Genomic DNA, 27284 nt, shown 5'->3' on the forward strand with positions numbered 1-27284 from the left:
GTTATGCAGTAAAAATATTATTTCTGTTTTTCTCCATCTAAACAACTGTACAAAAACCCATATTTTATGTCAAAACGAGTACAAATAAATCAGTTTTCAGTTCTATTGCTCTCTCTATTATTTAGTTCATTATACTAGTTATTATTTTATTGTTCAAGATAAGATAAGACAAGGTTTGTTCATCCTGAAATATACATGCAATATTATATACTATTCCCGAAAATCAGCCCTAAACTTGACCCCTGGCATCACTGCAGCTTCAAATATTTTACTCTTGCTTTGAAGAACTATCTTTTTATTTTTCCAAACTTTTTCAACTGTTAAAAAACACCCTGAGCCTTGGTTATTCTACTTTTCACATCTTCCTTGCACCCACCGCCTTTACTATGTCCATTAAAACCTGTCTATAAGTAAGGTTTTAAGGGGAACCGAAACTTCATGGGAAGGATTAGTCACCCTTTGAACCGTTTGGGGTGGATGAGCAGCGTACACAGCACCATTATTAGTATTAATATTAGTTATGCAGATGTCAAATTCCATTGCATGAATATTTAATGATGTTGGTCACAGAGTTCATGTTAATGAAAGGTAAGAAATAAGCCATCCTCGCCAATAGTAAGCAAACAAGAAAAATATAACCAAAATTTTGGAAACCGTATATAGATTTCATCAAATACGGCTACTTCGTATTGTGGTTCTTAAAAATTAAATAAACGATCTTAAAATATTAAGTTTGTATAAATTAAAACAACTCATCAAGTTATCAGCAAAGTCATCTAGAACCAGTGGTCGTCAAAAATTGAACGTTCAATCGTTGGACGTGCAAAAATTAAGTTCAATCTAACCAAAAATTTTAGTTCTACTGCCTTTTTGAAACACCAAAAAAGATCGCACCATACTAAGGTTCCAGACAGGTTCGTTGTAACGAGCTATGAGCAAGGAGCGGTCCATGCTGATAGTAATAAAAACTGAGAAAAAAGGTGTTTTATAACAATATATGCATCAAAAGAAATGACCTTTTATGGTGATTTGAAATATGAATAGAATTCGTTAACATTTAAGTTATTCACAAAAACTTACGAGCTCGGAAGTTTTGCCTTATTTTTGAAAAAAAGGTAAAATAAGTACTCAAAATGACGAGCGTTCTTAATGAAATTTACACCGTTAAAGACAGCTTATCAGAACACCTATTGTAAGCGTTTCAAGGCCCTATCTATTAGAACACGAAATTTTTAATTTTCTCCGAAAATGATGATCACGGACGTGTGTTCATTTGTTTGTTTATCTTTACTCCCAGGGGTGATCGTATTGGACCAATAGTCCTACAATATCAGGAAATTAAAAGTTCTAGTGCCCTTTTTAAGAAGAAAAAGATATTAAGCCATTACTAAGTAGTTTTATGTCATTTTGTGGCACAAAATGACAATTTTCGCCCATTTGCTGCCATTGAATAAAAATTATGACATATCAAATCAATTCAAAATTATCAAAAAAACTATATAAAAAAAAACTTTAAAAACTAAAATATATATTGAGCTTAGAAGTTTCAGAAGTAGTAATACAGTGCAGTGGCGCATTAGTTCCTAAATATGCCAATATTCCATACAATTTAAAAGGTAAGTAGATCTATCAAACAGCTCGTGGTAACGAACTGTAAGTAAGGAGCGACCCGGCTCAATGGTAACCGAAACTCTAAAAAACGGAATTTTGATAGCAATAGATAAATCAAAAGAATGAGATTTTAGTTCTGATTTCAAATATATAAGTTTCATCAAGTTTGATTTTACCTATCAAAAGTTACGCGCCTGAGAAAATTTGGCTGATTTTGAAAAAAGGGGGGAAGACGACCTAAAAGCTATAGAAACTTAAAGAAAATCATATCATCATATTGAGCGCATCAGAGAACCCTACTGTAGAGGTTTCATGCACCTGTCTATAAAACTGTAGAATTTTCCAATTTTTGTCAGAAGAAAAATCACGGATGCGTGTTTATTTTATTTTATTTTTTTTTCTAGCGGTAATAGTATCCACCCAATGATCATAGAATATTGTAGGAGGACTCAATGGAACGTAAATTAAAAGTTCTAATGCCCTTTTTAAGCGACCAAAAAATGGAGGTCAACTAGGCCCCCTCCCACGCTCATTTTTTTCCCAAGGTCACCTGATCAAAATTTTTAGATAGCCATTTTGTTCAGCATGTTCGAAAATATTATATATTATTATATATATATTATTATATTATATATTATAAATATGTCTTTTAGGATGACTTAATCCCTCGAAGCCCCCAGGAGGAGGGCTGAAAGTTATGAACTTTACCCAATGTTAACATATGGTATTGGTTATTGGGACCCGGCTCAATGGTAACCGAAACTCTAGAAAACGGTATTTTGATACAAATAGATGCATCAAAAGAATTGGATTTTAATGCTGATTTCAAATATATAAGTTTCATCAAGTTTAAATGTACTTATCAAAAGTTACGCGCCTGAGAAAATTTTGCTGATTTTCGAAAAAAGGGGGAAAGACCCCCAAAAAGTTATAGAACCTGAATGAAAATCACACCATCATATTCCGCGTATCAGAGAACCCTACTGTAGAGGTTTCAAGCTCCTATCTACAAAAATGTGGAATTTTGCATTTTTTGCCAGAAGAAAGATTACGGGCGCGTGTTTATTTTTATTTATTTTTGTTTTTCCCCCAGGGGTGATCGTATCGACCCAGTGGTCCTAGAATATCGTGGGAGGGCCCATTGGAATTGAAATTAAAAGTTCTAGTGCCCTTTTTAAGTGACAAAAAAACGGAGGGCAACTAGGCCCCCTCCCACGCTCATTGTTTTCCCAAGGTCACCTGATCAAAATTTTTAGATAGCCATTTTGTTCAGCATGTTCGAAAATATTATAAGTATGTCTTTTAGGATGCCTTAATCACCCGAAGTTCCCAGGAGGAGGGCTGAAAGTTACGAACTTTACCCAATGTTAACATATAGTATTGGTTATTGGGAAGTATACAGTACAAACGTTTTCAGGGGAGATTTTTACTGGTAGTGGGCGGGGGATCGGACAGGGACGTACGCAGGGGGGGGCCTTCCGGGCCCGGCCCCCCCCCCCCCGAAATCTCACGATTTTTTTCATTTTCCCATAATTTTCTTATTTTTCTAACAGAATAATGGATTTGAATGATTTGGCCCCACCCGAAAAAAATTCCTACGGACGTGCCAGGGCTAGGGGGGTATGTAGGAGTATCTTTCCATAAAGGAAGTTTTAATGGGGGAAGGGGCATTGCTATGAAGGGGACGCCAGACTTCCCAGCATTATTTAAAAAAAGATCAGAAATTAAATATAAAAAAACAAGTTTTTTCAACTGCAACAGCAGCAAAATCAAAACTTTAAACGAACAGAAAATATTACATATATGATTGGGTTCACCCCCTAGTCAATACCTCACTCTTTAAGCCAAAGATTTTTTAGTACTTTCATAAGAGCTATTTATTCTAATTAACGTCCTCTGTGATTAAGTGGTCATTTTTAAAGAATTGGAATAAAATTTGAACTTTCGCTTAAAGAGCAAGGTATTGACTGGGAGGTGAACCCCCTAATATACGTATTAAAAATATATGAATATAGAAGTTCGTTACGTAAGTTAATTCGTAAGTTACGTATATTTATTACTAATAAAAACGTTCGTAAATAAAATGAAACAAGTTTCGAGAAAGCCATTTAACCAAATAAAAGTAAATTAATATGAAAATTTTGTTTTTATTATTCATGTACTGTGAGCCAAGACCAAAACCTGCATTTATTAAAAAATGTTCAAAAATTAACTAAAAAAAACAAGTTTTTTTAACTGAAAGTAAGGAGAGACGTTAAAACTTAAAACGAACAGAAATTATACCGTGTATGAAAGGGGCTGTCCCCTCCTCAACGCCTTGCTCTTTACGGTAAAGTTTGACTTTCTCACAACTCTATTTTTTTTAAACAATAAAAAACTTTAGCGTAAAGAGCGCAGCACTGAGGAGGGGACAGCCCCTTTCATATACGGAATAATTTCTGTTCGTTTTAAGTTTTAATGTCGCTCCTTACTTTCAGTTAAAAAAACTTGTTTTTTTTAAATTTAATCTATGTTAAAGCTTCATTTAGCTAAGTGGATTGATTTGAGACTTGACAAAATTCTGTACAGTAATTCATAATAGCGCATCGTCTGTTATGGCGGGGGGGGGGGCGGGGGATCTTTGTGTAGGTAGGGGGAATGGGCTTCTAGTCCCCAAAATTGTTTATGTCAAAAATTCCTAACTATTTATGAACCTTAGATGGAGTTTGGGGGAGGAGGGAGGTAAAAATTAATCTCTCATTCTCCTTGATTTCCGGGAAAAATTTTGGACTATGCCTGTAATATGGGTGTTGCAAAGTGATAGCGAACAAGGCGATAGGTGTGGGGATCTTAAGAGCCGTCGGGAAATCCCCCAAGGAGGGGTGGTGCGTGGTCAAGTGATACCAAGAGCTTTGTTTTTACCAAAGTTTCATTGGAATAATTCTCATTTTCCTATTTACATATATTGTTTAACGTCTTCTTGTTTCCGCGGCATTGCCCCTTGGCTCCCGGGCCGGGGTCCATGGGGCATTCCTACAAAAAAATTGTTCGAAGTCGATTGTTTTGAGACTTGACAAAATTATGAACAGTAAATCATGATAGCGCATCGGCTTGTTATGAGTAGAAGTGGGGGTGCCAGTCGTTACACCCACCCCTGCTGCCATCTACAATTTAGTCTAACTCTGTCAGTACACCAAATAAGGGCATAGAGTCCCTGGGGAGAACACGTGGTTAATGGGGTCAATGACCTAAATTTCCAAAGGTCGATGTTGTTGTTGATTCCGAGGCAATTGTCAAGGTCACTATTGTTGTTTCTGTTGTAAGTGCAAGCTCTCAGCGAATGTTAGGATCCAGAAATAGTATTTGTTATTGTTACTGAGGCAATTGTCAAGGTCAATGTTGTTGTTGTTGTTGTAAGTGCACGCTCTCAGCGAATGTTATGATCCAGAAATCAGTGATTTGTTATTGATCTAGAAATAGTATTTGTTATTGTTGTTGTTTTGAGCATGTACATACTCGAGGCGAATCTCATGGTGTCCAGAAATAGAAAACAACATTTATTTGTTGTTGTTGTTTTGGGTAAATGTTATGAGTTTCCCGGAAACAGTTAGATCATATATGTCCTTCTCAGCCACTCAGAGGGCTTTGTTTACATAATACTGATGGATAGAATATAAGGAATGGATGTTTACTAGAGTTTTATTAGTCTGTGACTAGAATTCAAGGAGCGAGAAGAAGAACAGTTTGACTTTACTCATTTGGATATATATTTGTGATAGAGATGAGTGGAATGTTTACCCTATTAGAAGTTGATAGTGGAGCTGATGATAATAGTACAAGAGCACCAAACATTGCGGTGGAAATCACGAAAGGATCACGTCTTTGTCTTGAATGGGATGCAGTATATGCAAGATATGTGATATGCTTGAGCAAATTTAAAATGGAGGATCAATTATGTTTTGCCGCTAAAGTTGATAAAGCACATGTGAATAGACTTCAATGTGCTTTAAGTGCATTGGTGAAACATAATGAAGACAATAAACAGTATCGCTAATTGTACATGAGCTTTATTATTAATGTTGTTCTAATTAATCAATAAAATCGTCTAGAAATAAAAAATTTTCTCTTTATTTTCTGGTCAGGGCTAACCAATCAGGGTCAGTCAAAAGTCAGCAGTGGGATTAAAGGGATTGAAAAATGGATAAATATGAGAAAGAGATAATTAGATCAAATCTAGTGTTTATAGAAAAACATTTGATTTTGGATGATGATTTTCTCGAGTTATCTCTTCAACGCAGGATATTCTCTTGTCAGGGAACACTTGACATCATAATGAGAAGTGATTCTCCCCAGTTGGAATATTGTATTGATCTTTTAATATGTGACTCAAGTGCTTATGGTCAAGTATTTGATATATTAATTAGAACAAGCCAGAATCATATAGTAGATATACTTTTTGTAAACATTGCCAACAGATTACATCTAAATGGCTCCTCCCTCTTTTAAAACAGATAACGTCACAGAGTTACTCCTCTCCATCATTCCTCCACCTTTAATTTATCGAGCGAGGACGATCAGTTTCGTTTTAGCTGTGAGTGAGTTGACATCGGAAACCAAAAAATGTTCTATATATGTCCATTGTGCATGTACACTCTTGGCAGTTGGACTCAATGTGAGACTTGTACAATTATTGATGACTATAGTGAAAAGTGTAAATTATGTAATCCTTGTAAATTACATGGAGGCTATGCAGTACAAATTAAAGGATGTAATTCATGTCTTGAAGAGGTGTGTGACTCTCACCCTAGAGGGCACCTGTGCTCCAATTGTCACAATGATAAATGTGATCAGTGGGAGAATACTTACCCCGCTATGATTGGAAAGAATCCTAAACGTGATTTCAGTTTATTTCTACGAGATTGATATCATCGTGGATTTAAATTATTCTGGGAAGAGGAATCTGGTCTAAGATTCAACTGTTGGGGTAACAGGCAATTTGGCTTCTACGTCATCGCTGTGATGGCACTGCCTACTATGACTATAAGCCGAGGGATTTTTATTTGGCAGTTACCGAATGTGAGTCACCACTTGAAAACACTGTATGTGATATTGCTTCAAATAGACAGATTGAAACTCATGAATTTCATAATATGAATGCAAATAGTATCATTGACTATACAAAGATATATGACAATAGTGAAGTTAAATTGTACTGTAGAAAATGTGACCCTGACTTTGCAGTCAATCAAGATCAATATACAGTGAATCCAAATGATTTACCAGCATTAGTGGTTCACGACAGTTGCCTATACATCAAAGATGAAGAAATCTAAAGTGTAAATTTAAAGATAATGTTGTATATATACGCATTTTATTAATAAACAAATTCACAAACATTTTTAAAGCACTTTACTCTTAGTGCACTGAAATCAATACTATATAGGTCTGAGAGGATATTTTCCACTAGAAAGTCGTTCAGACGTGGATTGTCAACATAAATGTGGAGAAACTGCTTGTAAGTATATCCACGGCATCGGAACACAAATCTAGTAGCGCATGGAAGCCACAGCTTCTAGTCGTTACATCCTGAACCCTCTTTCGATTTTGAATAATAGTTGTCCCACTGCACTCAATACAGTTGCTGATGTGAGGCGTTTAGAATGTATATGGTATACCAAGAGGATAAAAAAATTCAATCGTCTTCATTGTTTGAAAGACGAACAGCCAATGACCCGTCAATACAGTCGACGGACTGCTATTAACAATAATCAAGGTATTATTGACACTTTGAATTTTTCCAAGAATTTCCGAGGGCCGACAATAGGAGTTGTACTGAGATATATAGAGGTCCAGATCAAATTCACTGATTACTTGACTGGTGTTCATGGCGCCAAGTCTAGTAAAACACTGCCTTTGGGAGTGATTTCCCAATAGGTTTCATATTGATTTAGTGAGATTAGGGCAATACTCTCAGCCAATGTGTCGGCAAATGTACACTCTAAACGCACACTCCCCGTACTTACTATACTCATATCCTGTGTGCCAGACAAATCAAGTACAATGATACCATGTGTTTTAGCAAACATATCTTCTGTTATACCATTTTCAAATAGTTGAGAGTCATAATCTAGGGTTTGCATGGTTAACTTATACAATGTTCTATAGGTTCTATCAAAAGATAGATTTTAGAGTGGGATACTATTTGCTTTGCACACAAGAGAGGAAAGTCAAAACATATCGAATTTATGTGGGCATTCAGTCCATGATCCTATTGCACTGGCGCTTTTTACAAATGACAAAGCTAGTTTTGACGGGATTTCACCATTGATAATGGATGTATAGGTGAAGGTACGTGAGCCCATTGCAATATGACGCTGATTGTTGATTGTATGTGGACCAAGTAGTTTAATATTATTGCCATTGGGTCTCAGTTTTTCCACGGCCAAAGCAACAGAACTCATGACCTGTTGTTTGCGTACATGAATTATTTCCGAGGTTAGGGAGAGACTTATCTCAGGATTGGCAGCAAGTTCTTTTCTCAATATGAAATTGGAGGTTGCAAGCGTTAGTTTTATATCCACTTTAACATTCGGCGGCAGCCATTGGGGTATTTTAAATATTTCATGATATATTTTTCCACCTAGATGTAATTCACTAGATGCAGCATTTTTAAGTACATCTGTACTATCAATATTAGTAATATATTCATATCCAATGGAAGTACCTCTTAATTCCTTGTATGACTTGGGTTTCATCATCATGAATTGCATATAGCTTGTGTAATTTGTGATATTGTTGCTTGTTCTCACCAGCGTGCCATTAATGTAGACACTGATTTGAAGAAATAAATTACGTATTATACAATTTTCATAGGATATCCCATCGGCCCGAATTAGCGTTGTATTATTGGATTTCCAAACTTTCATTTTCAAATATATAAATGTTGAAGACAAATCCATAAAGTAGTCTTCATTGGAATAAATTTGAAAGTGGATATTATCTGAGAGGGGTTGTTGATGATAAAATTCTTCATAGTATCCATGCTTGACACTCACATCGACATTTTCAGCATTGAATAGATTCAATGAGGTAGTGATTGAAGGTTGAGAATCCTTATGCGGTAGGTAGAAAATTTTAGGAGAAGAAATCACACTTTAATCTGCCAATTCCCTTCCTGGGACTTCTGTTTACAACACGCGTCGTCTTTTTCCTTCTTTTCTTTGACAAAAGGGGTTATTTCTTTCGTTTCCGACGTGTGTGAAGACTGATGAACGATGCGGTGTTTCTTGACCTTTTTAAGCTTTTACCATTTTTTTTTAATCTATCGCCAAGGGTTCGCGCACTGGACCTAAGATTTTCCAAAGCACTTTTTTTTAAATCCTTGCCAGAGCCCCAATCTTAGAGTGTAGAGGATGTAAAATCTGTCACAGCTGGTACAAGATATTTTCTGGCCAGTGGTAGTGAAGATCGAAACAGCTTAGCAAATCAACTGCCAAGACCATAATCACACATTGACAAGTGACCTGTGTAGTAGTTCATTCGATTTCCCGGTTTTCTCAAACAAAGAGTATTAACATAGCAGTCAATATCGGGACAAGTGAATACCAATTTTTTATTAGGCAGCTTGCTGTTCAACGATGCGTCGAAAATGACATGTAATCACAGCCAAACCTTTTGAAATTACTCGGGGATCACCCAATTCGGTTCTTAGTGTTAACTGACAGAGTTCCAAATAGGAAGTTTTTACGGGAATATACTGAAGATGCTTTATATTGTAGTGGTGAATATGTTCTTGATTGGTTTTTCGTTCTATAACTTGTAGGAGGGTGAAATTTGAATTTACAATCCGTGATATTTCCACAAATGAAGCATAGAGAAATACAAAAGTGTCAGTGAAAAAGGCATGTAGATAGTCAGCAAAAAATGAAATTCGTGTTTCCGGCACCTGTGCCTTTGATTATGTGGAGCTGAAAGCCAAGAGTATCCTTTAGATTATCATTGAGAATAACCTTTTCACTCGCAATAGGTGAACTAATGTAGATCTTGCCCTCCTCCTTCGAATAGTTGAAATGAAAAGCTCCTTTTTTACGAGTGGACATTCTTTTATGAATAGAACAACATAAATCGTTCATATAAGTGAGGTCCTCGTAGGGTAATTCAATATAAGGATAATCCATCCAGTTGATTTTTTGACTTTGTTCTTGATCACCTTTTTGTGGCGGTGGCCAATCATAGGGTCTAATTTTTATTTCATATTTACAATCTTTTCTCAGGATGCTGTAGGTATATTTGAGGATATAGTTGGCAAGAGACACTTCATATTTCCTGTCGTCAAATTTGATGGTGGGGAAGCGTTTTTTCCAAAAATCACTTGTTCTATTCAAGTCATTGTAGAGAGGATCGGAAACATTGAACATGAAAGTCACATAAAAATCATTGGGCATTGTCAATGTCTTCAGCAATGACCCAAGAATCAAAATCTGAGCTGTATCCTAGCCTTCGAACAAGCACCTGTTTCTTGCCATGGCTTGTACGACTCTTTAATATCTTTTCAATTTGATATATGTCACTAGTGTTTCTAACTGTCTGCAGTTCATACTCATAAGAACCTCCAAGAATCTCATCATCTTTGGTCTCTTGCAGTCCCTACGTTGTGGGCTCTGTGTCCAGAATTTTGGACACTTTAAAAAGTTTAGTGCTCCATAAATAATTTCCCTTTTCAAAAATATTGGTGGTTCTATTAATTCAAACAGTATCACCAACATTAAATTTATCCTACTCTTTTTTCTCATTGTTATTGGAGTATTTCTTTAGAAAGGCATCAAATGTATTTTCATTGTAGTGAACATCCGTTGGTGTAGAGCTGGACAGAGATCGATGGGGCCCTTGATTATAAATCAAAATGATTTTATATCAATAATGAATAAAAGCCGGTGTATTTTTCAATGTGCAATATATTTAAAATAATATTAGAATATTTCTTATTAATAGTTCATCCAATGCAGCCTTTATTTGGCTGTGACTATGATATTATGTTGTAATATATTTCAAAAGAACCCTTTGCACATGGGGATTAACAAATTCACTGCCACGATCCGATTAAATTTTTCTATATGAATCTTGTTCTAGAATACTTTCAATGGCCCGAGCAACTTCAACACCTCTCTTTGACTACAGTGGAATACCATAGGCATAGCGACTAAAGACACTGATTGCCACAAGAATATATTTATGGGGTGCATTTTGATACTGTTGAACTTTGTCTAAAGTTTATAGATCCGCTTGCCTTATATGCAGAGGAAAAAAGGATTTAGTTTGTCGATATTGTTTGCTGCGAAACCTGTGATTCCAATGCAGTGTGTAACTCGATTCATTTGCTAGATACTTTTTTGCATTTTTCAATGTGGTGGTGCCGGACACAGCCTTAGAAAGCGTTTTGGGAGAACTTAAACTCCCCACTTTACCAATATTTTCATAGACGCCTTTCAGAACTTCATCCATTTGGAACGTAAACATGTAGTGTAATGTTCTCTCCCCTATTACACACTGATTAGCGATCCAATTCGTCTCTGCTTTTGACTAGCAACCACAGGTGTTGTAAAATCAGTAGCACTAATAGTATCTTTCAAATATTGAATCTTCTTCTTCTTTTTTAAATGGTGTTGGAGGAGGACTATATTTTCTTAGTTTCTTTAGAATTTGATTATTGCCAATAAGACTTTTGGGGAAGTTTGATACACACAGAAAGGTGTATAGATTATCGTCAAAGGATAATAGTCCTTTATGTTTTGTAACCATATCACAAATTAAATCAACTATATTATAAGTTTTTCCCTGAATTATAATTTGTTTCCCTGTGCTCTCGACTTGAACTTGATTGCCAGTTTCCAACATGAGATAAGATAATACTCTTTTACTCTGTTCTCGATAGGTGAGTGGCAATAGGTTTCCAATTTTCAATACAATTGAATTCAATTCCTTCTCCTTTGATGATGCTGCAGAATCTTGAGGAGATGTTTTCAGTTTGGGGGGATCTGTGGTGATGGTGGCGGCGGGTCTCTCACGATATGGTTTATGTTTGCCCACACGACGCAATGCATATTGAAGTAAAAGCAGTTTTTTGTCATCGGCAATATTCTCGTCATTAATGAATTTGCTTAGATTGTCTTTAAAATGTTAGATAGGCGAGATGGCAAGCTCAAATGGTGACAATTTATAGGGTTTTGCCATTCTTACTAGAGAAGACTGTTTACAAGTCCTGCAATTATTGGCAGTAAAAGTGTGAAAAAGCTACCGCCTGCTTGAAGAAGCTGTGTCCTTTTAAATTTTTTTAACATTTTTTTTAAAGCCCACGCGCGGAAAGTGGTAAGATGTTTGTTTGTCTGGTTTCTAGAACCTTATGACCGTTGAAAATTGCCCTCAGTTAAATTTAAACAAAGTTCAGATATTAGATTAATGAAATCATTGTCGACACCATGTTTGAGTATATCCTTCCTGAGCAATGGTTTTGAAGTGCTTAAAACGGAAAAAAGATGCCGTTGTTTGCCTAGTTTCTTCAGTGTCATAATGGTAACTAATAGCCTTTTGTACTGTTCAGCGGTAGATCTACTGTAATTTAATTTTTGAAAATGTCAGTGACTACACGTAGATCCTCGGGCGTGCTCTGATTAAGATGCAGCAAAATGTAACCGTAGGGCTTGCTAGTCGCCTGAGTGTATGCTGACAACAGACATTTAGGGGCGCCAGGGTATATCTGCTTATTGAGAGTTATTAGCGAGCTAGAATCACGAACGACTCGATAGATAATATAGACAGTGCAATTCAAAGCAAGGGTTCGCATACATTTGCTCTGATGAAACAGATTGTGTAGAACCAGAGTAACGGAAATGTGTTCATGGTGGGAGCGAACATGTGAACAGTTGTAGCGATTTCATGTGAGAACAGTTGTAGCATTTCCTGTGAGAACTGTTCAATGGATTCAGCCAAATCATCAATAATCAACCAAGAGTTCGATTCAATACTATTGAAAACATCAAGTCCCCGTATGAATTGTAATGGTATGGTTATGGCAATAGCTTTTATTTTATCACAGGACCCCTGCCAAATACTATAGCCCTATTAGATTTTTTTCGGCTTCTCCAAAACCATTTTATCGCAATTTTGAATTATTCTAGCTAAAAGTGTTGTTTTCCCCGACATTGAGGCCCCACACAGAAATAATCTGAAGGGCGGTTTTAATTGATACTTGCTGCTGCTGACAACAGTCGGACTACAACTAAATGTAAATCATATGTGCTCAAAAAATAAGTAGTAATTTCCCCAAGGATCTATCTATTCAAGAACAAAAAAAAAACAATATTTAATGGCAAAGTTTATTACAACAAAATGATAAAAATTGTTCAACATGACACTTGGTCAACATGAAAAATCTATTTGATCAACATGAGATCGGCAATGATAACACTTTTTAATAAACACTTATTGTCTTTAAACACTTTTCTGAATAACACTTGTAAATTAACAATTTTCTGTACAATAAATTTCTTTACAAAATATTTGTAAAACACTTTTCTGTACAACACTTTTCTGTCCATAATTTAAAGCACTTATTTACAACTTAAACATTTTTCTGTACAAAAAAAAAAACACTTTTCTATACAATAACACTTTTTGTACAACAAATACACACACACTTGGAACGCTAGCACAGTTGAACATTACGATGAATTTAAAGGTGGTGTCCCCCCCTCCCCCCCCGGGCCTGCGGGGCCGACGGCCGGCCGGCCGCGGGCGGGGACCCCCACCACCCTGGGCGGCCGCGGGAAGGGACCTCCCCCCGGGGGCGGCGGTGGAAAAACAATAGTTGTCGTCGCTGCAGGTTAGTGGTGGTGGTGGTTAAGGTAGTGAGATTGGGTTAGTTAATTTATGAACAGGTTGGGGGTGGTTAGTTGGTTAGTTCAGATTAGGTTAATTTATCCAGACCAAGTTGATTGCGATAGTCTATGCATTCAACCCGATCTGAAATACGGTAGTGGCCATGGGGCAGGACAGTCACACCATTCTCGAGCACATAGACCTTGTCGGATATACATGACATTGCATTTTTTTCCACTCTAACAGTATAATTTCTATACTGTAGAGAGCGAATTGCAAGCACTTGTGCTTTTGGCACTAGGTTACTTTCTACAAAGTGTTTGTACACACTCATGTTGAAATTACTCTTTACAAAATGTGTAGGCACCCCTTTACACGCCTGCTTTTCATCTCCACTAAGAGTTTTCACGCAATAGACTTTGGGGACCAGGAACACCCCCCTGGAGGCACACTTACTCCCCGTATACTATTTTAACAGTAATAATTGGTTGGGGGCTGGACGTTTTACCAGCGCATGGTAAAGTGATATATTTCAACCGGTGAAATTAATTCATGAGCTGATATGTATCCACTGACGCAAATCACAAACTAAATCAATTCAGTCCCATTTACCTTTAACAGCAGAGAATCTGTATCACCATAATAAACTTGAACCTCCCCCTCCCGTGGCCATTGCACCTTGCACACATTGTAAAAGAACGACAACATGAGCTTTTTGGAAATTTCCAGTACTGAACTGCCGCCTGCAATATTCTTGTTCAGTACCACATTTTGCTTTCGCCTGTGTAAAAGAGCCATGCCAGTCTCTATGCTCGTGAACGATGTAAAATTGGGGTCGGCAATAATTCGTGCACACTCTAGAGGGTCAGTCACGACGTCGCAGCGAGATCTATTACGTACGCTTTCACACATTTTGCCAAACGCTGGATTTAGAATGAGCTTATTCATTTCCTTCTCCACCTTTGAGTTTGCCCAAGAGCGTTTATCGACAAAGGTGTCGATAAACGTTTTCAAGTAGGGTTGTTGATTGAACTGCAGGACCCTGTGTATTTTGGTGATCTTGAAACCATTGTTCACCATCCAGTGCAAAAGCATATGGTGAACAACGATATTCTCCTTATGGTCCAAATCAGCAATCAGTTTCTGTTTGGAGGGAGTCCAGTGCATCCCCATATCCTCAACCAATGAACGATTGTAGGGGCTCAGCGAGCCCCTGCTCACGGGTCGATTGATACAGGGAAAGACAAAATCTTTGACTGAGTCGTGAAGCGCCAGCGGAATGTGACCGTCAACTTCAAAGAACCATCCTTGTGGCCCATTGTCCTCGACGGTGGTAATGTCGGGGAACTCACAAGGATTCTCAAGCCATTGATAGTTCCCACACGGCAAAGAGTAGTGTGACATTGCCGAGGTGTACAACGAGTTTATGTCCAAGAACACTGCATTTGACTTTGCACCGGTGCTTTGTCCGCTCGGATCGGTTGATAAGACGCGGTCCCCATGAAAAACATACCCCCCCCCTCATTGAACGCTCTACAAAAAGGTGCTGATCTACATCGGTGATTAGGCCTATTTCCTCCCTGCTAATTTTTAAAATTAAATCCATCGCTAAATGGGTCGGGGAAAAATAGTAGCTTATATCTAGCCCTAACTCTGAATAGATCTGTTCTGTGTTCTTACAGATTATATCCAACAAAGTTAGAACGTCACTGGCCAAGAACAGTCTACAATAATCCCACACATTTTTACAAACCCCCTTGGACCACACCTACTTGGCAAACTCTTACTCCTCGGCTGTGCATTCACAGTTTGTCAGTGAATTGTAAAAAGCTTCAATTGGAGGTAGTTTCTCCTCACTTAAGCGTGCGCCAGAACAGTAATAATCGTATGCGTATACACCTTTGCAGGTCAACAGGTCATACATTTCACTGTCTGGAAAGTGCTGTTTAAGCAAGGGAAAGCTATCAAAATTGTCGCTTTTTTGCACTTGAATCAATTGACTCAATGCCTTGGGGAAAAAACTAAAGGAATCTAAAAACCTAATTTTATTCCAGCACGTATGCCCATTATCCACTGCCTGCCATTTCAGTTCGAGAAGCAATAACTTCTCAGCTGATTTGGGAATTATGTTGTAGATAAATGAACTATTTACCCATGGACCATCTACTCCCCCTCCCTTACCATGCAAACGTGCTAGTGCCAGTAAAATAAATTTTAAATCATAATTGGACTTATGGATAAAAACAGGGATAAAAAACTGTTGGCTAACATTTAAATTACCCGATTGATGCGCAACTCCTCTACACTTACTACCTCCCGAAGAAATTTCCTGCCACACGTGATTATGGTCTCTGACTTTCCCTCTCCCCCCTCTTTTCCCTTTAGTCCCCGTATCCTCCTCTGCAAACTCTCCCTTACATACCCGACATATTTTTTGATTTTTAATCGCGAGACGATCCTCTGCAGACAACACCATTGGATAATGGGTATTTCTCAAACGAGAAATAGCACCATTAGCCGTGCCAATCAGTTTAGTCAGTGCCTTAACCATGCGCTCATTCTCATCCAATGTTTCAACTATTTCTAACAACTGCATGGTGTTAGAACTGTCTCTTTGCGCGTGTGCGTATGACACTGCAATAGCCTGATGTTCTTTGACTCGATTTGGAAATTGGAGGTCATTTACCTCCTCCAGCTTAGCTTCACAGTCTAAAGATATTTTTTCGCACTGGAAAAGGGTATTTTTGCAAATTTTTGAATCGTAGATTAGTCCTACCAATAGAAAATGTGTCCACTGTCTGATAGCCATACCGTCTACAGTGCCTCAAATGATTCCGCCGTTTCAAATCGATACGGACTTGTGACAGGTATTTCTGAACGTAAAAACGTTCCCCTATATCCCTGCACACCCCCAAACCTCTACTAATGTCAGTGATAGGGTTAAAATGACCGATTATGTTCGGTTGACTAGGTGGCGTGTATAACAACCAGACATAGTGTTAACCAAATCAGCTGACGGATCTCTTATGGGAAAGACCACTTCCTTCTTTTTAGAACAAGTTCCATCTTCAAAATCTGTTTTATTTTGAACCACAGTACCGCCAATATTTAAATGAGTATCAGCCCTTTCAAAAATGTCAATATAACGAAGCGTCACTGGGTATTTTCCCTCTACGCAAGAGTAATCTACGACTGGGAAAACGGACCCATGCTTCCCTTGTATAGCCCAAGAGTCTAAATTCGTCTTACTAGGGTCCCGAGATCGAGGCTCATTTGCTGAGATGAGGTGAGCATATCTGAAACACTTTTGACATTTTTCAAAACAAATCCGATGGACACCTTGACAACCCACCAGATCTGGATTATATTTTAAAACTGTATCCTTTTCATGCCCACCTGTCCTCCCTTTTAAAATAAAATCTTTCTTAAATTTACAAATATTAATCTTTAAATTTTCAACAAAAAGAACTAGAGACCCACTCTTATTTTCGTTAAAATTCTCAAGATGCGTTATAACTTGGTCGACCCAATTGATGAAAGCACCCTCAAAATTTTCCAAATTCGAATAAACCAAATGCATATCGGAATGTACATACTGATAATAAACCTCGCTTTTTCCCTCATTTAAATAAAAAACCTTTAAAACAATGGAGACCTTAATTGAATCCCTCCCCCACAATTGAATTTGATTCTCCAGTAGTGCACGAATTTTATCTACATATGCATGCACAATTTCTACAGGGTCATAAACAAATTTTCCCCCCAGAAGTGAATTAAAAGGATCCCCAAACGTTGCAGTGAAAACAACTATATTATTTAAAATTCTGTTGGACAGCTGAAAATCGGGGAGAGTTGTACCCCCCTCCCCCTCTTGTCTATTACCCCCACCCCCCAGGTGTTCAACAATAAATGGCGAATGTTCCCCTTCAGGTGTTCGAAGTCGACTCGTGATGGGAAAGGAGGCTGGAGGGGTCCCTGTTAAGTACCGTGGAAAAAAATCTAAAAATTTCAAGGGATTTTTGATCAAGTCTACCAGCTCAACTGTGCTACTATCGAAATTAAAAAGAAAATCATCTAAAAACTCGTCAATATTAAAAGGTACTTCAATGCTATCGTCCCATGTTAAATTGTTGGGGGACTCCACATGTGCCTCTTCTCCGTCTCCAACTGCTGAGCAGGGGGGAGATGGGGAGTAGGGAACCAATGGGACAATCTGCAGATGAAAAAATGGCTTATTTTCAGTGTGCTAAACTCATCCCCTACAGCTTTTAAAATGTTGATTATTATTGTATATAAAAATTGATTTAATACAACTTAAAGTTCCAACCTAATATTTGAAATCTAACGAGAAAAGGTTTTCGTTTATTTTCAAAGTGTTAAATTTTTTTTTTTCGGCGCTTTTCGGAGCCACAGCGCATCCCTGTGGCGCTTCTCGGGGCCCGCATCGCTCCTCACTAGGCTTTTCGAGCCCGTGGCGCTTCTTGGACCCATGGCGCTTCCCCGACGCTTCCCGGACCCACCGGCTCCGTGGCTCCCGGCCATTTACATAATGCCCCCAAAAAGTTGAAATAAATTAGGTGAAAAAGAGCAGTCGGTGTTTCAAAGGTACCTAAAAATATATGTGATAGCAATAGAGAAAATAGTAAAGATTAGAAAAAATAGCATTTTGAGTTTCAAAGGCGGTGATTATTAATAGAAATTAAATAAAAATATTCACTTATGAGATATCGAAGCGATAGCGAAGATTAGAAAAGAGTGGTTTCTTTGCAAAAAAATTATATTTAGATATCTCCGAGGGATAGAAATTTAAAACAATGGTTGGGGGGTGAGGGATTAATATCCCGCTGAGAAAATTTTCTATTGGGGTTGAAAAAGAAAAAAACAATGTAAGAAATAGATAGGTCGGAAAATATGCTTAAATTAGCATAATCCGTCTGGGCTTGGGCACCCTAAGGACCAGGTACGGTGTTTGGGTGTGGGGGGAGGGTGGCAGCACTATGTTCTTGCACGGCTGGGCTAGCTATTTCACGATCTTGCGTAGCTTCAGTATTGTAGTTATCCACCTACTGTCTCTTAAACTGTCAGTCAGACTACATTGGGGCTAGCTCATCCTCTCTGGCTCTTTTGGAAGGAGGGAGCACAAATTCTTCACAATTAGCCATAAAAAGAAGAGAAAAAATTTGTATCAAAATAATATGCCCCTTTTTTTACAGAAAGAAAATTAGTACCCTCATCCATATAATTTTTTCTAGAAAAGCATTTATCACTAAGAAAGCACCTCTATGCCAAAAGTACAGCAATAGGTAAAATTTGCAAGAAATGTCCCTATTTTTACCATGCTGAGAAAATTTTTTAAATGTTTCCCGTCTATAGGTCTTTAAAATAGAAAAAAAATTGTTAGCCTAGCAGCTTATAGGCCTAAATTACAATCTTGGATGTAAATGTACACATAATAAAGCTATCTTTTTTTCTTAGAAACCCTCGGTTCTCTTACTGCCCTAACGCGAAGAAACAGTTTTGTTTTTCATTTTAAAATGATGGCGCTAGAATTGAGGCATGGCCCCCTCCCCTTTCGCCAATGTCTTAGATATATTGTTAGACCTTAATTTGAAAATAACGAGATTTCACAGGTTCTCCGAATAGAGATTATATAGGACTGCGCTTAATAAATTGCAATGGTCTGCATGAAACCGTTTTAATTTGACAGGAGAAGAACATCCCATTTTGATCTGAGAAACCTTTTACAGGAAGTGCTTTAAAAAGGGTGACAGCTAATTTTAGGCCTCGCGCTGGAGCATTATGTCAAAACCAGAGCGGCATTTTCATTAAAAATTGACAGAAGTCAATGGTCGCTTTTAGCTAGGATATAGAACACTTAAAATTGCATAAATTTAACGAAATGATAATTATTTCTTTTTGCGAGAGTTTTTTTGTAAAACAGTGAGGGGGGGGGGGGTTAGGTTTTGAGGGTAAAATAAAATATTTTATGTATTTAATTTTGACGGAGAAACAGTTCCTTTTGACTTTGGCTGCCGCGCTCGTAAACACATAGGAAAAGGGGTGACAGCTAATTTTAAACTCGCGTAGAGCGTTATGTCAAAACCAGAGCGGCATTTTCATTAAAAATTTACAGAAGTCAATGGTCGCTTTTAGCTAGGATATAGAAGGAAGGAATTGAACGAATTGGTATTTCTTTTTGCGAGAGTTTTGTTGTAAAACAGTGAGGGGGGGGGGGTAGGGTTTGAGGGTAAAAGAAAAAATTTTATGTATTTAATTTTGACGGAGAACCAGTTCATTTTTACTTTGGCTGCAGCGCTCGGAAACACATAGGAAAAGGGGTGACAGCTAATTTTAACCTCGCGTAGAGCATTATGTCAAAACCAGAGCGTCATTTTCATTAAAAATTGACAGAAGTCAATGGTCGCTTTTAGCTAGGATATAGAACACTTAAAATTGCATAAATTTAACGAAATGATAATTATTTCTTTTTGCGAGAGTTTTGTTGTAAAACAGTGAGGGGGGGTTAGGTTTTGAGGGTAAAAGAAAATATTTTATGTATTTAATTTTGACGGAGAAACAGTTCCTTTTGACTTTGGCTGCCGCGCTCGTAAACACATAGGAAAAGGGGTGACAGCTAATTTTAATCTTGCGTAGAGCATTATGTCAAAACCAGAGCGGCATTTTCATTAAAAATTGACAGAAGTCAGTGATCGCTTTAGCTGGAAATATAGACGGAACGACTGTAACGACATGTTATTTCTTTTTGCTATAATTTGATTGTAAGACAATGGTGGGGGGGGGATTTAGCTGGAAATATAAAATGAGGTAAATTAACGAAATGGTATTTCTTTTTGTGAGAATTTGATTGTAAAACAATGGTGGGGGGGATTTAGCTGGAAATATAGAAGGAAGGAATTTAACGAAATGGTATTTCTTTTTGCGAGAATTTGATTGTAAAACAATGGTTTGGGGGGGGGGGTTTGGGGTAAAGGAAAATATTTACGTTTTAGCTGAATATACTGGAGGATGTCCAAGGAAAATTCGTTTGAAAATAAAAAATGCACTTACATTGCTAATTGCGGCTGCCAAGGTCTCAAGCTCATCAATATTATCCATTCTAGCTGTTTGCACTGTGTCAAAATACTTTCTGATAATTTAATCACATTGCATGTCCGTTATATACGAAATCTCAAGGGCGAATTGTTATGTAACGGGGAAAACCATATGTAACCAGCCCTCTGATTGGCTGAGAAGGGGGATGTATCCGACTCGCTGATTGGCTGAGAGGGAAACACGTGATCTAACTGTTTCCGGGAAACTCTTAACATTTGCCCAAAACAACAACAACAAATAAATGCTGTTTCCTATTTCTGGACACCATGACATTCGCCTCGAGCATGTACATGCCCAAAACAACAACAATAACAAATACTATTTCTGGATCATAACATTCACTGAGAGCGTGCACTTACAACAACAACAATAACAAATACTATTTCTGGATCATAACATTCGCTGAGAGCGTGCACTTACAACAACAACAACAACATTGACCTTGACAATTGCCTCGGAAACAACAACAAATACTATTTCTGGATCATAACATTCGCTGAGAGCGTGCACTTACAACAAAAACTACACCATTGACCTTGACATTTGTATCTGAATCAACAACAACATTGAGCTTTGGAAATTTAGGTCATTGACCCCATTAACCACGTGTTCTCCCCAGGGACTCTATGCCCTTATTTGGTGTACTGACAGAGTTAGACTAAATTGTAGATGGCAGCAGGGGTGGGTGTCACGACTGGCACCCCCACTTCTACTGTTATGGAGGAGGGCCAGTGGAAATGATGACTCTATGATTAATTTTGATTTTTCAGATCCCCTCCTAATAAATGCAGAACACAGTAATTTTAAAGTCGCTCATCAATTGCTATCAGCCCATGAAAAATTCGTGTAATTCTGAAAACAGGAAATAAACTCAACCAAAGAACGGTAAAGGTCACTGTCCACATAATACAAAATTCCCCATTTAATTTGTGAATTGAATAAATATTCACATTAACTTCTGATCTCCCTTTATTATTAGTACTACTACTACTAATAACTCACTGAAGCATCAGGCCATCTAAGGCCAACACACATACGCAAACTCCTCCTCAAGTCTTCAAATCTTCCCTTTTGACATCTTCCCACCCCACACAGGGAAGATGTGCTTTTCTTTCGGCCCTAGGCGGCTGGCCGACAAGGATGATCTTTGGCATTCTGTCATCCAAAAGCCAACTGGGGGGCGAAAATCTTCATTTCGTAATAACAAGGAGGGGAAATTTAAAATCCTAACTTCTTTAGGCTGTCGAAATGATATTTCAGGATTGTGCTGTCACAACGGGGCTGTGAAAAGTCAAAAATTTGCTTTCGAGTCTTGCTATGGCACTGAGGCGAAGAAATCGATATCATTACTTTTTTTGGCTGTCTGTTTTGTTTTTTTGGGTTTGCTTTTTTGCGAAGCGGGGTAGTTTTTACAACATTGTTGTTTTTTAGGTTGATTTGCATAATAGAAATCAAACGTATGAGAAGTGCCAAAATTATTAATTTAAGTTTTGGATTTTGGTGAGCAAACGGTAGCCACTTTACTGTCTATTTTCATCTAATTAAAGCTCTGCATTATATGACATATCACCTCCTCTGTTCATTCTAAAATATTAAAATAAAGGCCAAACTCTTCAGAACTTTAATTAAGGTTCATATAAGTGTGCACTTAAAACTAAGTATATGAGTCGAAATACTCCTTCAAAGGTTTGAATAATCATTTCTGAAGAAGATATTTTCGAACAATTGTTTTATTAAAGAAGGTAAATAATTATGTTCTTATTATTTTTTTTCTAGCCGGTATAGATGGGTGTCTGATTTTTTAGTATGAATCAGTGGAATGGCATCACTTTATAGCTCCTATGCTAAATTCTTCATCTAAGTAGAACCTATTTTTCTGACTAATCCTAATGAAATATCACAAAATATGATACTTTAGAAACAAATTTGGGCTATATATTTACACATTAGGGGGGCGGGTGGGGTTAAAGTATAGTAGGCCTGCATACAAAATGTGTTAGGTACAGTTATTCTGCATATTATGATGTGAGAATTGTTTTCTAACTTCACACTGTCCAAATACTTTAAGATACTTCTTATTAATCTCAAGATACCATATGTTTGAGCATTCTTTCTCAAAGAATTGTAACAAATGTCAAACTTTGCCATAAAGAGTGAAGTTGAGGAAGGGATAACCCCCTCATAAACAAAATAAGTTTCAGTCGTTTTTCCATTGTGAAATTACTCCTTACTTTCAGTAGCAAAAACTTGCTCTTGATATTAAGTTTCTGACCGTTTTTTTAAATCATGCCAGGAAATCCCCCCTCCAATGTAGAATTTACTCTCGGCTGAAAACTTCCTTCCTCGTAGAAAATTTTTTCTGTGGACCCCCCCCCCTTCCCCAAGGAAAATTCATCCTTCAATGGTCCTATAGTCAAATTTAATATGATATCAAGGAATTTCAATCGACTGTTGAAGTCTAAACCATTTTGATTAATATAACCTATTTGCGTCGAAAATCACATTTTTTCTACTGAAAATTGCGTAAATAATAATAATTCAATAATTTGCTGGAATTCAATTAGCAAGTCTTAATTCCAACAGAAAAATTAGATTTTTTTTTGACTTGTTTGAATTCAATAAGCAAGTCACAATTCCAATAAAGAGATGGGATTTTTTTTTTTACTTGTTTGAATTCGAGCCAAACATTTTGTTGGAAATCAATTTTTTTTACAGTAAAAAACCGACTTAGGGGAAGAAGAATGATCTTGGGGGTTGTAATGAAGAATGATCCTTGCGGTTGTACTATGTCTTGAGAGTGTGAGGAACATTTGCTGCATTTTCTGAGAAAGTGTGAGGGATTAAGTGATTTGAGAAAGGAGATTTTTGGAGTGGATGAGGGGAATGAGCCTTGGGTGGAAAAATTGTTGGGAAATAGGTGTTTTTTAAGTACTAAGAATCTGGCGCGGTTTATTCGCGTGGGAATAACCCACCATGAGGGTTTTATGTGATGACTTTGTTTGTTTATATTTGTGTTTTTGAATGATTTTACTGCTTAGTTGTTTTGATTAAAAGTTTAACTTTAATCTTTTAATTTTATTTGCATGGTGTTCTCTTTTTTGTGGCTATGGCCCTGCGTTTTTTTGTGTGTGTCTAATATACTATACTATACTATATATATACTATACTATATACTATACTATACTATATATACTATACTATACTATATACTATACTATACTATATATACTATACTATGTACTATACTATACTATACTATACTATACCATACTATATACTATACTATACTATACACTATACCATACTATACTATACTATACTATACTATACTATACTATACTATACTATACTATACTATTTATACTATACTATACTATATTATATATACTATACTATACTATACTTCCTAAAGAAACCAAGTTAATGCCTCTATAATTACCACATTCACTCTTATCATACTTCTTATAAAATTAAAGTTGTCCTAAATACAATAGTTACCTCCCTATTTTCCAAAAATCTATTCACAACCTTCACTAATCTATCTCTAACTTCGCAACCACGACATAAAATGTCTTTATGTTGGGTATGTTATTCAATTATAATATTGATAGACCTCATTTTAAAATTTAACGGGGTTTCATAGCAGGTCACTTTAAACAGCGAGTTTTTTCAATTATTAAGATGTTGACTGCTTTTCTTAAAGAACACAATATTTAACAATATAAAACAATTACTAAAGTCCCTTCTAAGCAATTTCGCTCTGACAGAAACTTCCCCAGACATTTATTGAAAGTCTCAATTCTTTAACCAAATTTTCTATGTCTGCAGTTGACAAGCCGCTTATTTTTACTCAAACTTTGTTTTGAAATACTTCTGCTGAAGGATATACTTGAAAAAGTGCTTACTACATTTATATTATTTTTTTGTTGCTGTTCCTATAGTAATTAAATAAGAAAAGCAAGTTTTTTTCATCTAAAAGTACAGAGAAACATTAAAACTTAAAAAAAACAGAAATTATTACGTATATGAGGGGGTTTGCTCATTCTTCAGTACCCCACTGTTTCCGCTAAATTCTAACTTTTCGTTCCAATTATTTAAGAATGAATAATGAAACAGAAGGGCCTTTAATTCGAATAATAATCTTCTTTTAAAGTTACTATGTCTTTGAGGTTAAGTCATCCTGAAAGACATAATCTTTCGACTATGCTGAACAAAATGGTTATCTCAAAATTTTGATAGGACGACTTTTAGAAAAAAGGGGCGTGGGAGGGGGGCTACATGCCCTCCAATATTTTTGGTCAATTAGAAAGGGCACTAGAACTTTTGATTTCCGATCAAATGAGCTCTCTCCCAATCTTCTAGGATTACTGGTTCAATATGATCGCTCCTGGTAAAAATAAACAAAGAAAAACACAAATAAACACACATCCGTGATCTTGCTTCGGGCAAAAAATGCAAAATTCCATATTTTTGTATATAGGAGCGTGAAATGTCTACAGTAGGGTTCTCTGATATGCTGAATCTGTTGGCGTGACTTTCATTATCATCACTTGATTTTTGGGGGGTGTTTCCCCCTTTTTCAAAAATTTGACAAATTTTCTAAGGCTCGTTACTTTTGATGGGTAACATTCAACTTGATGAATTTTATTCATTTTTAATAAGTATCAAAATTCGATCCTTTTGATGCATCCATTATTATCAAGTCTCTTGTTATCTGTATCCATTTTTATCAAGTTTCTTAGAGTTTCGGTTACTATTGAACCGCATCGCTCCAAACTTAGGGTTCGTTGCCACAAACTTTTTGATAATGTTGCTGTTTTTAGTTAAATAAGACAAAAACATTTTTGTCGAGCGAAAGCAAAGATCAATAATAAAACTAAAATTAATGAAAATTATTTTCTATATAATTTTGTTCTATACCACTTTTCTTTTACAATTAATTACAAAAAAAAAACTTTCCAAAAAATAAGTTTTTCAAAGAAAAATAAAGGCCATTTTAAACTTAAGATCAGGAGATACAAATACCTGTAAAAATTCAAACTCAAAACGGCCAGAAATTACTATTAAAGAATAGATGAAAACCAAAACGAACAGAAATTAACAATCATAGCAAAAAACATACAACAAGTAATAATATAAATGAATAAATAGATCTTAAAGCGAGTAATGCTTAGATTAAATATGAAAATAAAGCTTAAAACGAAAAAAAAAAATTGCTATAGGAGTATAAATGAAACTCAAAACGAACAGTAATAAATAAACAATCAGTGCAAACAAAAATACGATAGATATTAATGTAAATGAATAAATAAATCTTAAAACGAGCGAAACTTAAATTGAATATGCAAATCAAGCTTGAAACGAACTAAAATCTCTACAAAAAAGAGTTTGGGTATCGCCTCCTTCTTTCACTGTAAAAGTCTAAGACCTACTGCGTCATTGGCACTTTACTGAAAGTGAATTATATCACAAACATTTTCTTTTGTACTCATTACAATATTGAGAATAAACATTAAAATCATAGTAAATTTTAAACTGATGAGCTTTCAGCAATTAATATAATTATAAATCAAATATTCAGCTTAATTCATTAGTTATTTCTAAAATTGTTTAAGATGAATATAGCTTCACTACAAACAAGAGTTTGGATACTATATCCTTCCCTAACTGTAATTAAATAAAAAAAAACAAGCTGAAAGTAAGTAGTTTTAACTGAAAGTAGGAAACGACGTCAAAACTTAAAACGAACATAAATTATTCCGTATATGAAAGGGGCTGTCGCCTTCTCAACGCCTCGCTCTTTACGCTAAAGTTTTTCATTGTTAAAAAAAAAGAGTTGTGAGAAAGTCAAACTTTAGCGTAAAGAGCGAGGCGGTGAGGAGGGGACATCCCCTTTCATATACGGAATAATTTCTGTTCGTTTTAAGTTTTAACGTCATTTCTTACTTTAAGTTAAAAAAAACTTGTTTTTTTATTTAATTTTTGAACATTTTTGAATTAATGCAGGTTTAGATTTTTTGCTAACCGTACATGAATAATTAAAACAAAATTTGAATATTAATTTTACTTTTATTTGGTTAAATGGCTTTTTCGAAACTTGTTTAATTTTATTTACGAACGTTTTTATTAGTAATCCCATCGTAAACCCATCAGTTGTCCGTGTTCTCAGGGATTTATATAGGAATCTAAGAGTGCGTTTAAAACTCCCATCCCGTTTTCCCCTGCAATCGGTTCTTCATCAATCCCAATATAATTGCATTAATTCTCGTGTGAGGCCAAACTCTTCGAATGCCTCGAATATACTTGTGATTCCTCAGTACCCCATCCTCGTTAAGAAAGGGACTAGACAGGGAGAAATCACTTCCCCAACCCTGTTCAAAATTAGTGTCCTGGAAGCTCAGGCAAAGTGTCTTCCTTCATGTATTCTTGGAAGAATCGATATGTCCCATATTTGTAATGCTGGTGATATCTTGAATCTCAGCCGTACGATCCAGCGCATTGAGCAGAATTTCAAAATCCTCAAAGATGAATATTCAAAAATCGGTCTGTCTTTTAATCCTGAGAAATACGAAGTTATCCTTTTCAATTGGCGAAATCCCTCTATTTCTCTTCTTAATCTGGACGGTTCTCTTGTTAAACCCGCAGACCATATTACATACATGGGCCTTCCAATTGGCACATCTATAGCCCACACACGTCGTTTGCTG

General features: G+C 36.5%; 1 protein-coding gene across 1 annotated transcript in view; it reads right to left on the bottom strand.

Annotated features, from left to right (window-relative positions):
• The window catches only part of LOC148953580 (methylmalonic aciduria type A protein, mitochondrial-like), a 310721-nt gene that overhangs the window by 23849 nt on the left and 259588 nt on the right, over positions 1–27284 (bottom strand). The gene's annotated exons all lie outside the window — the stretch shown is intronic.

Source organism: Artemia sp. Qi Xiang Cuo, chromosome 4, assembly GCF_049724085.1.
Source record: "Artemia sp. Qi Xiang Cuo chromosome 4, ASM4972408v1, whole genome shotgun sequence".
In the NCBI taxonomy this organism is placed as follows: Eukaryota; Metazoa; Arthropoda; class Branchiopoda; order Anostraca; family Artemiidae; genus Artemia; species Artemia sp. Qi Xiang Cuo.